The sequence below is a fragment of the Callithrix jacchus genome, chromosome 2, assembly GCF_049354715.1.
Source record: "Callithrix jacchus isolate 240 chromosome 2, calJac240_pri, whole genome shotgun sequence".
Classification (NCBI taxonomy): domain Eukaryota; kingdom Metazoa; phylum Chordata; class Mammalia; order Primates; family Cebidae; genus Callithrix; species Callithrix jacchus.
The window spans coordinates 81817222-81832177 of NC_133503.1; positions in this window are offsets into that span (position 1 = coordinate 81817222).

Here is a 14956-nt window from a genome sequence, read left to right on the forward strand (position 1 = left end):
GGACATAGCACATCGATTGTTTTGGCATTTTATCAAATTTGCCAGTCTGTGTCTTTTGATTGTTGCATTTAGCCCATTTACACTTAGGATTAATATTGTTATGTGTGAATTTGATACTGCCATTTTGATTCTAGCTGGCTGTTTTGCCCGTTAGTTGATGCAGATTCTTCATTTTGTTGATACTCTTTACCATTTGGTATGTTTTTGGAGTGGCTGGTACTGGTCATTCCATTCTATGTGTAGTGCCTCTTTCAGGAGCTCTTGTAAAGCAGGCCTGGTTGTGACAAAATCTCTGAATACTTGCTTGTTCGCAAAGAATTTTGTTTTTCCTTCATTTATGAGGTTCAGTTTGGCTGGATATGAGATTCTGGGTTGAAAGTTCTTTTCTTTAAGGATGTTGAGTATTGGCCCCCACTCTTTTCTGGCTTGTAGTGTTTCTGCCGAGAGATCTGCTGTGAGTCTGATGGGCTTCCCTTTGTGGGTAACCCGACCTTTCTCTCTGGCTGCCCTTAGCATTTTCTTCATTTCAACCTTGGTGAATGTGGTGATTATGTGCCTTTGGGTTGCTCTTCTTGCGGAATATCTTTGTGGTGTTCTCTGTATTTCCTGGACTTGAATATTGGCCTGCCTTGCTAAGTTGGGGAAGTTTTTCTGGATAATATCCTGAAGAGTATTTTCCAGCTTGGATTCATTCTCTTCATCACATTCAGGTACACCTATCAAATATAGATTAGGTCTCTTCACATAGTCCCACATTTCTTGGAGACTTTGTTCATGCCTCTTTGCACTTTTTTCTCTAATCTTGCCTTCTCATTTTATTTCGTTGAGTTGATCTTCGACCCCTGATATCCTTTCTTCCTCTTGGTCTATTCAGCTGTTACAACTTGTGCTTGCTTCATGAAGTTCTCCTGATGTGTTTTTCAGCTCCACCAGTTCACTCATATTCTCTCTAAGTTGTCCATTCTTGCTATCATTTCATCAAATCTTTTTTCAAAGTTCTTCGTTTCTTTGCATTGAGTTAGAACATGTTCTTTTAGCTCACAGAAGTTTCTCATTACCCACCTTTTGAAGTCTGATTCTGTCATTTCATCACACTCATTCTCCATCCAGCTTTGTTCCCTTGCTGGTGAGGAGTTCTCATCCCTTGTAGGAGGAGAGGTGTTCTTGTTTCAGGTGTTTTCCTCCTTTTTGCACTGGTTTTTTTCCCATCTTTTTGGATTTATCCACCTGTCGTCTGTGTAGTTGCTGATTTTCAGATTGGGTCTCTGAGTGGACGTCCAGATTGTTGATTGTGAAGTTATTTCTGTTTCTTAGTTTTCCTTCTAACAGTCTGGCCCCTCTGCTTTAGGACTGCTGAGGTCCACTCCAGGCCCTGCTTGCCTGGGGGTCACCTGTAGCAGCTGCAGAACAGTAAGGGTTGCTACCAGTTTCTTCTTCTGCTCTCTTTGTCTTAGAAGGATGCCCGCCAAATGTCAGTCTGATCAGTCCTTTGTGAGGTGACTCTGGATATATGGGGGTCAGGGAGCTGCTTGAGGAGACAGTCTGTTCTTTATAGGAGCTCAAGCCCTGGGCTGTGAGCTCCATTGTTCATTCAGAGCTGCTAGGCAGGTATATTTAAGTCTGCTGCAGCAGAACTCATAACCCCCCTGTTTTTCCCCAGGTGCTCTGTTTCGGGGAGTTAGGGCTTTATTTATGAGTATCTGTTGTGCTGCTGCCTTTTTTTTCAGGGCTGTCCTGCCCAGTAATGAGGCAGCCTAGTCACTGTCTGCCTGCAGAGGCTTTGCTGAGCTGCTCTGGGCTCTGCCCTGCTGCTGTGTGAACTTTCCTGAAGTCCTGTTTATATGGGTGTGGTTAGAACTGCCTCAGCAATGGTGGCCCACCTCTATAATGGTGGACTCTCTCTGTTATGGTGGGTTGCCTCAGCAAAGGCAGGCTGCCTCAGCAATGGTGGACTACCTCCATAGGGGTGGAGTGCCTCAGTAATGGTGGACGCCCCTCCTCCACAGAGCTGGACCATCCGGGTTCAGCTGTGCTTGCCGTGAGACTCTCAATCCTGAGAATTTCCAATTGCTGTTTTTTTTGTTGTTGTTGTTTTTGTGGGGGTGGGACCTGCCGAGCCTGATCACCTGGCTCCCTGTCTCAGAGCCTTTTTTTTTTAATTGAATGGTTAATTCTCTCCCAGGTGTTCCAGTTGCCTGCTGAAAGGGTGCCAGGATCTGTGTGATTTCCCGTGCTGCAACCTACTGTGCCAGCTGACAACAGCACTGCCCAGGAATCTCCTGGCCTGGCTCCCTGTTTCTGACCCCTGTTTAATCAGATGAATGGGCAAATATGCCTTCTCAGAGCTCCAACTGCCAGCTTAAAAGGGCAACCAGACCAGTGTATTTTGTACAGAGAGCCACCACACCAGGGCGCCAGCAAAACAGCCGTGCCAGCCGAAACACCCACGCTGGCGACCCGTGGGGCTCCTCCACCTGGGAATCTCCTGGTCTGTGGGCAATAAAGATCTGTCTGGAAATGTGGCATCCACTCACCTTCTGTGCTTTCACTGGGAGCTACAATCCTGAGCTGCACTTACAGGGCCATCTTGGATCTTCTCCCAGTCAGATCACTTTTATACAAGAAAACCGAATAGCCACCTTCTTGAGAATAGAATAAGAAGACAGGGTAGAACCATAGTCTAAGGAACCTAATTAGGAACCACTTCCAGAGAGTCTCTGCCAGACCTCCTAGGTGGTGATAGCCCATATCTTTTCAACGGCATCCTAGGCAATGCTCAGCTCACTGTGCTACCTGTTCTAAGTCTTCATCACTAGAATCAGTTCCTTGGTTCTTAACAGTTAGTCTTCTGGTCCACTTTCAATCTGACAGTACCAGGCATTGCCAGTTTCACCAGTCAGCAACTTTCTTTCCTCCAACTTTACTACCTTCTCTGGCATTACTTCACCCAAGTTAAACATCATATTTCCTCAATTCTAAAGTAGTATAATACTGTCCAGCTGCTGAATGCCATTTTCCACCCTACAAAGATATTGGCACAGAAAAAATATATGTTTGTTCATCAGGAAACAGAAGTAACAAAAATATAATAGTGGCAAGTCCCTTTATCCCCTCTCCAAAACCTAACATTACTGTGTGCCACAGACAATTAAATAGAGAAGCAACACACTTTAAAATGTGACTGTGGCTAAATAGTGTACCAGTCATGCATTGTGATAAAGGGTGCACTTGACATTGATGCAATATGTGAAGCATTGGCAGGAAGATCTTTAATCAATGCCTTTTAAAATAAATATTGAGTCTGATTCCCCCTTCCCTCTATGAACACTCATGGGAGAGCTAGGGGGAAGATTATCTTTAGAATCGGGTCAGTCTTATGGGCAAATGGATGAATGGTCTATGTGTCATAATGTAAACAATGAGGGAACTCTGTTTTAAAAAGTCCCCCACGGGACCAATTGTTAGATTTATTTCCTTGCACTAAGCAATTGTCTACAGAAAAGCAATACTAAAATACAAATATCTCTTTTGGCAGGGGCAGCAATACATTAATGCAAGAAGAAAAATTTTTACACATTTGTATTTAGCAACTGCTACTCTGTTCAAAGATACTTTAAAGTAGACGTTTAAGAAGAAAGAAAAAAAGACATAAATCCTTTAAGAAATAGATTTTTTAGAAAACAGTATTAATCATATACTGTGATGTGAGAAAGGCAGATCATAAATGAATTTATAAATATCCTATGTTTGTAAATAAAAAAAGTGCAAATACCAGACTGCCCTCCTTCCTCTCAAGAAGACTGGGAGAATATGTTCCACAATGTTCATAGTGCTGATAGCTGAGGGGTAGAAGATGGGTGATTTTTTAATCTTTGTTTTAGCTACTTCCTTTGCTTCAATGTTTAATGAACATACATTTCTATGAGAAAATATCCTTAACATTTATAATTATATGTATATATTCATGCACTTTTCTGTATGTTTCTAGGTTTAATAAAAGCATATTCTCAATGGAGAAGAGCATTTTATGTTAGGTAGAATGAATAATTGGGATTTGAAAGGGAGAAGGATGCATTGTGTAGATACTTTCTCTCCTGAGAGCTGAACCATGTGACCTAAGGAATTTTTCTTTCTCTGAGACAAATGAGAACCAGAGCACGTAGAATGAACTAAAAAGGCCCTGGGAATACTTAGGGAACATGGGCACACCTTGCCTTCTTCCTGAGGAGTTCTGTGAAGGTAACAAAATTTGAGACATTTCCTTCCTGGGCTTTGACATTTAAGCAGAAGCTTCCTGAGTTATAGGAGTGGCTGTGTTGGTCCTTTTATGGTTTTTTGGCTTGTTGGTTTTGTTTTTACTTTATTGTAGTAAGATCACAAATGAGATCTAGTCTCAAATTTTTAAGTGTATAGTACTGTTTTTGACTATAGGTACAGTGTTTTACACCAGATCTCCAGAGCTTATTTATCTTGCTTAACTGAAACTTTATGCCTATTGATAAGACATGGGAATAGGGAATCATTTAGGGAATCTCACCATTTCCCTATCCCCACAGCAAATATCATTCTACTCTTCAATTCTATGAACTTGATTATTTTGATACCTCATATAAATAGAATCATTTGTCTTTCCATGAAAGGATTATTTCATTTAGTATAATGAAATATGCTCAAAGTTCGTTCATGTTGTTCACATATGGCAGGATTTCCTTTCTTTTTTAAGGCTGAATCATATTTCACTGTGTGTATATACCACATTTTCTTTATGCATGCATCTGCTGATGAACATTTAGGTTGTTTACATATCTTGGTTGTTGCAGCAATGAATATGAGAATGAAAATATCTTTCCAACATTTTTTAAGTAAATACCTAGAAGTGAGATTACTGGATCAAAGGCAATTCTATTTTTAATTTTTTAAAGAACTTTCATACTCTTCCATAGTGGCTGCATCATTTTGCCTTCCCATAAACAAGGTGCAAGAGTTTCAGTCTCTCCACATGCTTGCCAATACTTGCCTTTTGATTTTTTGATAACAGTTATCTTGACAGGTGTGAGGTGATAACTCATTGTGGTTTTGATTTGCATTTTCCTGATGATTAGCGACAATGAGGATTTTTTCCTTTACCTATTGGCCATGTATATATCTTCTCTTAAAAAAAACAGCTATTCATGGCCTTAGCCCATTTTTAAATTAGGTTATACAACAATTGAGCTGTAGGTGTTCTTTATATATTTCACAGATTAACCCCTTATCAGATATATGGTTTGCAAATATTTTCTCCCATTCTACAGATCATTCCTTCAGCAGTTGATTATTTCCTTTGCTTGAATTTGATGTAGCATCACTTGGTTGTTTTTGGTTTTGTTGCCCATGCTTTGGTGTTAAATTATTGAAATCGATATCAGGACCAACGTCAGGAAGCTTTTCCTCTTTGTTTTCTTCAATGGGTTCTTCAGTTTCAGGTCTTGTGTTTGAGTCTTTAATCCATTTTGAGTTGATGTTTTGTACAGTTTAAGATATAGGTCTAATATATTATTTTGCATGTGGACATCTAGTTTTCCCAACACCATTTGTTGAAGAGACTATTCAATCCCCATTGTGTATTTCTGGCATCCTTGTCAAAGATCAGTTGACAATATGAATGGATTTATTTGTGGGCTCTTTATTTTCTTCCAGTGATCTAGATGTCTGTCTTTATGCCAGTACCATACTGTTTTTACTACTGTCATTTTCGAAAGTATTGTGAAATAAGGAAGTATGGTGCCTGTAGCTTTGTTCTTTCTAAGGATCAATTTGGCTACTCTTGGGCTTTTGTAGTTTCATATGAATTACAGAATTGGTTTTTCTATTTCTGTACAAAATACCACTGAGATTTTAATAAGGGTTGCATTGGACCTGTAAATCACTGTGAGAAGTATGGATATTTTAACAATATTGTCTTCCATTCTATGAATGCAGGATGTCTTTGCATTTGCTTGCATCTTTTTAAATTTCTTTCATCAATGTTTTTTGGTTTTCTGTATACAAGTCTTTCACCTTCTCAGTTTATTCCTAAGTACTTTATTCTTTTTGGTGCTATTATAGATGGAAATATTTTGCTAACAGACTCTCTAAAACTTCCTTTTCAGAGAATTTGTTGTTAGTATACAGAAACACAAGTGATTTGTTTATATTGGTTTTGTAGCCTGCAATTTTACTGAATTTGTTTAATAGTTCTGGAGGGTTTTTTTTTTTCTTGAATCTTTAAACTTTTGTAAGTGTTTAAGATCATGTTTTCTGTAAACAGAGCTATTTTGTTTTGACCTTTCTGATTTGGATGTCTCTTGTGTCTTTCTCTTTCTTAATTGCTCCGACTAGGACTTCCAATACTATATTGTATACATGCTGTGCTCCTGGACACAGAGGAACTGCTTTAGGTTTTTGACCACTGAGTATAATGTTAGCTGTGGGCTTTTCATACACAGCCTTCATTATAATGAGGTACTTTCTATTCCTAGTTTGTTGAAGGTTTTTTGTTATGAAAGGGTAGTAAATTTTGTCAAATGCTTTTCTGCAAGGATCTGTTGCAAAGATCATGTAATTTTTATCCTTTTTTTGTTAATGGTATATCACATTAATTGATTTTTGTTTATTGAACCATCCTTGCATACTAAAGATAATTACACTGGGTCATTGTGTATGATCCTTTTAATGTATTGTTGGATTTGGTTTGCTGATATTTTGTTGAGGGTTTTCCTTGATCTATATTCTCCAGGCATATTGCCCTGTAGTTTTCTTTTCTTGTGGCGCTTTTGTCTAGCTTTGGTATCAGGATAATGCTGCCCTAGTGAAGTAAGTTTGGAAATATTCCTTCTTCTTCAATTTTTTTGGAAGAGTTTGAGATGAACTGACATTAATTCTTTAAATGTTTGGTAGAATTCAATGAAATCATCTGGTCCTGAGCTTTTCTTTTTTGGGAGATTTTTTATTACTGATTCCATCTCCATACTAGCAATAAGATCGTTCAGATTCCTGTCATGATTTAGTCTTGGTAAGTTATATGTTTCTATGAATTTATCCGTTTCTTCTAGGTTATTTAGTTTTTTGGTATATAATTGTTCATAGTAGTGTCTTATAATTCTTATTTCTGTGGCATCAGTTGTGATATCTTTTTTTCATTTCTGATTTTATTTATTTGAGTCTACTCTCTTTTGTTCTTAGTCTAGCTAAAGGTTTCCTATTTTGCTTATCTTTTCAAAAGTCCAACTATTTGCTGATTTTTTCTATTTTATTTATTTCTGTTCTAATCTTTGTTATTTCCTTCCTTCTGCTAACTTTGTGCTTAGCTTTTTTATTATTTTTCTAGTTACTTGAGGTATAAAGGAAGGTTATTTATTTGAGAACTTCCTTCTTTTTTAATGTAGGTTTTTATTGCTTAAACTTCCCTTGTAGTTTGCTTTTGTTGTATCTCATAAGTTTGGGCATGTTGTGTTTTCATTTTCATTTGTCTCAAGGTATTTCTAAATTCCTTTTTTCTACTTCTCCTTTGACCCAGTGATTGTTCAACAGTGTGTTGTTTCATTTTCATATTCCTGTGAATTTCCCATTTTATTTGTGCTACTGATTTCAAGTTTCATCCCATCAAGGTCAGAAAAGGTACTTGATATGATTTCAATCTTCTTAAATTTATCAAAACTGTTTTATGACCTGACATGTAAGCTGTCCTGGAGAATGTTCTATGTACTCTTGAGAAGAATAGCAGCTGTTTTTGGGTGGAATGTTCTATATATGTCTATCAGATCCAATTGGCCTATAATGTTGTTCATGTCCTCCATTTCCTTATTGATAGTCTGCCTGGATGTTCTCTCTGTTATTGAAAATTGAGTAGTGAAGTCTTCTAAAATTATTGTATTGCTGTCTACTTCTCCCTTCAGTTCTGACAATACTTGCCATATTTAGGTGTTCTAATGCCGGGTGCAAATGTATTTATTCCTGGTGGATTGAACATTTTATCATTATATAATGTCCTTCTTGTGATAGCTTTGACTTATAGTTTATTTTGGCTGATGTAAGTATTGACAACCCTGCTCTCCTTTGGTTATCATTTGCATAGAATATCTTTTTCCATCTCTTTAGGTTCAGCCTATGTGTGTCTTTAAATCTAAAACGAGTTTCTTACAGACAGCATGTATGTAGTTGGCCTCATTTTTAGTCCATTCATCTGTTTTATGTCTTTTGATTAAAGAGTTTAACTCATTTATATTTAAAGTAATTACTGATAAAGAAGAATTTATCACAATTTTGTTAATTGTTTTCTGCTACCCGAGTATTACTTCTACCTGTCTTTTCCTTTCTTGCTGCCTTCCTTGTGTTTTTAGAATTCTTTTGGTATTGATATGCTTTGCTTCCTTTTGTTTCTTCTTTGGGGTAACTTATATTTTTTGTCTATGATTAGTTTGGGAGTCTGTTTTAAGCCAATAACAAATTTAGTCATTTACTAAAGCTCCATACTTTAGTTTCTCCTACCCTGCACAAACTTATTTTATGTTATAGATGTCACATTTTCTATGTATTCATATTGTGTATTTTAACATATTTTAGTTATATTTATTTTTTATACTTTTGCCTTTAACTTTTATGCTAGAATTAAAAGCGATTTTCCCACCACCATTACAGTAATGCAGTATTTTGTATTTGTCCATATATTTACCTCTACCAATGAGTTGCATACTTTCTTATGCTATCATACTGCTGTTTGGCATCCTTTCATTTCAACTATAAGAGCTCCCTTTAACATTTCTTGTAAGGCATGTCTAGTGGTGATAAACTTCCTCAACTCTTGTTTACCCCTGGAAAAACTGTCTCCACCAGACAAACAAAAGCTGAGGATTCCCATCACACAGGTAGTTTGTCTATGAGTTGTTGCAAAATTGATGTGTTTGTAGGAAAAAACAGTCCAGGGCTTCCTACTCCACAATCTTGCTGCCATCAGTTACTGTATATACATTTCCAAACTGCAGAAATATTGAAGGGAAAAAAAATTCTCTCCAAGAAACAAAAAGGAAAAAAATAGAATTAGGTTAAATAGTGAAAGCTTAAAATATGCTTATGTAATCATTACACCCAGGTTAAACTATCATTCATATTAAGAAAATAAATATTTACTTTTCAAAATAAGACATTATATTTGAAATGGGGAAAGCATGTTTAGTCGGCCATAGATTTCTCTTGATATGCAATGCTATCCAGCTTCTCTTTCCTCTCCTCTGTCTCTCCATGATTCTGTCCTCCATAAGGTAAACAAGAAAAACAAAAAATAAAATAAAAATATGCCACAGCTATATTTTCCCAGTAAGCCTATGCTGGTTTTATTTGCATGGGTTTATAGTGAATATTCCACTAATCAAATCAGAGTGCAGGCTTTCAAAACCTTTCATTTCTAAACTCTGAGCAGAGGAGTACATCAATTAATAAAAGAAGAGCCTTTTTTTAAATTGTACAGCACATTTTAGTTTATAAAATGCTTTTATATTTTCTCATTTCATTCTCAAACCCAACTCAATTTAAATAGCTACTTCAAGTGTTCATGCTTTTTCCTGCATGGAATTCATTCCTTTACTTCTTTTGGTAATAGACCTCTCAATTTTCCTTTGATGCGGCACTTCCCTCCCATTTGCACATAATTCGGGTGAGACTGACTTTATTCCATCCCCACATCTAAGTCTGGATATGTTTTTCAGGCTTGGGCAATCAGTGTAGTTTACTTTCTTGGCCACAGTGATTATTGAGAGACAAACACATGACTTAAATCAGTCCTGTAGACTAAATTATGGAATTTTCCCAAGGTAGATAGAAGAGGCAGGTCACAGAAAGAAAGTAAGAAGGGGCTGAAGACTACTGTGCTCATATCCACCATTTTTCCAGGAGCCAGTACTCTGGACTTTGGGCTTACCCAGGATAACCAACAACTTAAGTTGGCCTTGAACTGAGGTGTCTCTTAGGAGTGCTTAAACCAGGAAAGCCCTGGGCAAACTGGGATGAATTGTCTACCCTACCAGTCACCACAGTGCCACATAAAGTAAGAGCTTCACAGCCTGGAAGGAAAATCAAAATGCTTCTTCCTTACCAAAAAGGATCAATGGTTATCATCCTCCCCTACTCCAAGAGAATCAGTATCCAAAGTGCCAGGCAGCAATTTTAGAGAAAATGAATCTAGCAGTGACCAGGTTTCTTATTCTATTTAATCCTGAAATGATTAGCAAAAAAAAAAAACTAAGATCATTTTTTAACAGCCTAATTTTTCAATTATCAAGTGCTAAATTAAAATGGAATGCAAACACTAAAATTTAACACACTGCTAAAAATGAACATGTCTAAAATATTAATAGCAACTCTAAATGATTTATAATGCCCTCTTGGGCATATTTTATGATTTATCGATGTCATTTTAGCAGCTCCATGGGTGACAGTCACCTCACTGTGTGTGTGCTCCGGCGGTTTTCTGAGCTAGTTATTCAGTAAACTATACACTCAGACCTTTGCTGCATGCACATCAGATGATAGGTGAAGTAGAAAAAGTAAAGACGTTAAATTTTTCCATAAATCAAAGAATCCTGGGGCTAAAAGACTTTAAAAGTGGTTATTTCTTGTTTTCTCAACTTCATGCAGGGCCACACTGGGGCTATCTTCAATGGTTGTGAATTTCACAACCTCTCTTGTTGATTTATAATGTCAGTCTTTGTCGACAAGAAATTCTACTTTGGAGCTAACCTTTACCCTTTCTGAATCAAGTAAAGCTTGTTTTCCAGAGAACAGCTCATGACATTTTTGTTAGTTAACTTCCTGTCTTTGACCTCATCATGCATTTTTCAAATCTTTCTGTTCATCCCGTAGACATGACTGCCTCACTCTCCACACTATGATTTGCTTCTAGTTTCTCTGCAAGCTTCCTAGTACTGTCTCACATTCTGCTGCTCAAAATTTGCTCTCCTTGATTGAAACTGGGTTTGTCTTTTTTTTCTTCACTGGACACTGTCCTCCATCTCTTAGCTGTTTCTCCCTTTCCAGAAACCTAAAGCTCCTAATTCTGCCTTCTGTACAAACAGACCGTCTTTCCTTTAATCTTCCTTCCACTGTCAGCCACACACACCCAAGCAGTAGCCACAAAGGTCTATGTATCTGGGAAACTGCCCGTACTCAAAGTTATTATTCCATAGTGGGTGCGGTGGTGCACACCTGTAGTGCAAGCTACTTGGAAGCCTGAGATGGTAGGATCACTTGAGCACAAGAGCTTGAGGATGTAGTGCACTATGATCATACCTGAGAAGAGTCACTACACTCCAGCCTGGGTGGCATAGCAAGAGACCCTGGCTCTAAACAAATAAATGAAAATTACCATTTCCTTCCCCCAACTGCCTCCCACTTCAAAATTACAAACCCTTCAATACAGAAATGTATGGATATGGGAAGTTAGGAAGGCAGCTTTCTGAGAGCTCATCAAATTAAATCATGTTGACACTGTGTTTCTCCCTATTTGAAATTATAACCAAGACCCAGAATTCTGTGTAGTATTAATAAACTAGCAAAAAAATCTCAGTCTTTTAGTATATATACATATAATCAACTGAAGTTGTGGGGATAAACAACTTTCTTAAGGTCACAGAACTTGAAGGAATAGTACTGGGACTTGGATTAATTGTCTCATTCCAGGGCCTGGTTCCTTACCCACCACACCATACCTATTCATGTCTATGTAATAGTAGTATCTATGCCATTTGGCCTCTGCCACTAAGCAGCAAAACACACAGCAAATGTCATGGGTCCCCAGTTTTAAAGTCATGTCCCTGCCTAGAGCAGAGATAGCTGTGGAATGCTTTACATATTTTTAATTGTATATCACACCCCTGGTCCTTAAAGCCAGAAAGACCCCTCCATGTCTTGTGCCTTCTCTTTCCCATCAAAGAAAGTCTTAAATTCTTGCTGGTCTCAAACCAAAGGCTCAGGTCATTCCCAAGCTATAACACTCCCTCTCATCTTTTTTAATCCTGACCTTATTTGAGTTGAACCTATTTCACTGAGTTTAGAATCCTCGGCCCCTTATATTTAGGTTTGATTGTCAGCTTTCCTGGTTCTCTTCTGTGGTAACCTATGTTGCAGGTCCCCCTTCAAGAAAGAACCCGTTGCCCAGGAGTGGAGTAAGCAGACAATTCCAGCTGTTAACTCTTTCAGTCCTGCTTCAGCTTTTGAGCCCATGTGAGACCCTTCTTGGGCAGCCTCAGGCATAACCATCCACTAATGCTGACTCCTCTAATCAGCAGCCTGTGCTCAGAGCTCCCCAGTGAGCTGGCAGAGACTTTGTCAGATCAGCATCATGGTCCAATCCTTACTTTCCCCTTTTCTCTTTACAAATGTCACGCCCCAGTGCAGCAAATCCGTTGCTCTCCTCGTTCTATCTCAGCACCCGGTCGCCAGCAGTCCCAGCCAACACCTCCTACTACTCAAGTGAGAGCTCCCACTAAACATAGTTCAAGTTACTGATCCTAACTGGTGCCTGGCTAGGCCTGGCTAGTATTCTCTAAACATCTATGACAAGCAAGGTCCTTAATTAGACACCAGCACTCAAAAAACAGGTCCATATTGAGTAACCATAGTATTTTCATGTCTTCAGAAGAAGAATCAGCTCTACTAAATGTCTGAGATAATAAAGAAATGTGGCAAATTTTAACATTATGTTTCTGTGTCTCCTATGATTCCTAAGGTAAATTGTCAGAATTTAAACTTTAGTAATTATATATAACGTCTTAGGATCATTGGGTGCTGCCTATGTAATTACAGTGTTGTAGCATAGTAAGGAAAAGCAAATGTCATCAAAATAAGACCGGAAGTCACTAGCCATGTCTGATGAAAATATTTTGTGGCCCTGAGTCAGTGATATTGAACTGGAGTTTTAAAAGTGAGTCAATACTGGATATAGAAAAATACTAGAAAAAGAAAAATAATTGGACAAAAAATAGTACCTATCAGATAGGGTCATTGTTAAGATTAAGCTACGTTACTCAAAGGGTGGAACCTGGACTCACAGCAGCACTGTCATCTGGCAGTTTGTTAGAGGTGTGGACTCTTGAGCCCATCCAAGACCTAGGGAATCAGAATCTACACTTTAACAAGATCTCCGGTGATCTGTGTGCACATAAAGGTTGAAGCCATGGAGTTGAGGACACAGTGTTCACCAAACACTTAATACAGTGTTTGGCATGTAGCAGCCCACTCAATAGATACCACTTGTTACTCTTTTTGTTATTATAATTGTTATTATTTTCATTCTGAATCATCATGGGCAGGCATATACTTAGGAACCTGAGCTTTTCAATCTGTAAAACGAAGATCATAATAATATCCAACTACCTGAGGACCAGATGAATTTTAAAGACCTTTCAAACTCTAGGAGACCTCTGTGATTTGCTCATGATGATAAAATAGTAATGGTTAATATTTCAGCAGCATTAACTATGTGTCAAGCACATGTTCTTAGTGCTTTACATGTATCATCTTATTTAATCATCCAAGGATGCTATGAGACAGGTACTATTTTAATGCCTATTTTATAGATGAATAAAATGAAATGTGGAGAGATTAAATAACTTGCTCAGTAAAACACACAAGGGTAGAGTCAGGATTTGAACTTTGGCAGTCTGGCGTGACAAACCATATTCTTAATGCTTTCCCTCTAGCCAGGCCATGAAAAAGAGAGTTAAACTAAACTGGCTCCAATACAACCAGTGCATTTAAATGTACTATTTAACACATCATGGCCACAGCAGGCAAACATGGCTGCACATTGCACATTAGAATATTTTTAAAAATACAGACTTTTTAAGTGTCATTCCCAGAAATTCTGTTTGTGGCAAGAGTGGCTCAAGCTTCTTTTTTTTTTCTTTCTTTCTTTTTTTTTTTTTCTTTCTTTTTTTTTTTTCTTTTTCTTTTTTTTTTCTTTTTTTAATTTTTTTTTATGCTGAGCCCTACCATGTACCAAGCACTGTAGAAAGCCCTGGGAATGCTGTAGAAAATAGGAGCTCACATGCTAACAGACAGTCTAGGAATGCATACAACAGATGGTTTCATTTGTCATGGAGGGGAAATGTGGGAGCCACAGAAGCAGAGGGCATGGGGAAGCCACCAGAGAACATCATTAAGTTGAGACCAGATCATGAGAGTCACAGTAAGAGTCATGGCAGCAGTGGAGAGGCTAGCTAACATTCACAAGGGGTTAGGGGGTTCTCAGTGCTGGGTGTTATAGGGCACATCACATGCCTGATAACAATTCTGTGAGGTGAGGTCACTGTGATCCCCATTTTACAGATGCTCATGAAGCTTACAAGAAGTTAGTAACCTGACTGAAGAAGTAGTAGAACCAGGATTTGAACCAAGGAGGTGGGACTCCAGACCCTGTACTCTAATAATCACTCTACCCCCAATCACTATCAAAGGGACACCAAAAGAAGCAGACTCTCATAGCCAAACATGGGGCTGGTGCCCTGCCAGCAACAGAGGCAGCTGGGCAGGCAGGCAGGGAGGGGAGACCCTGGCAGAAGAGAGCTAGATGATGGGGAAAGTATCTGTGTGGGCCCAAGTGTGTGTGTGTGTGTGTGTGTGTGTGTGTGTGTGTGTGTTAGAAGTGAGCACACAGCTGACCAAGGATGGGAGGAGGATGGGCCCTAGGTACAATTATTTCTTCATCTTATGTAGTGGGTCTGAGGGAAAAAGGTTTGAGGCAGAAATTAAATCTTCAATTTTTTGGTATGCTTTAAAATTTTTTAAAACTCTTCTTGTATTGTTTTTACATCTTTATTTTAGAAAGCATTTTCCTTTAATTCTTTTATTCTACAGTATTTGTGGATCATTTTCTACATCCCATATGCCCTGTACTGGGAAATAAGAGGAGAACAAGAGAAAAAAAATTATTGTCCTCATGTAG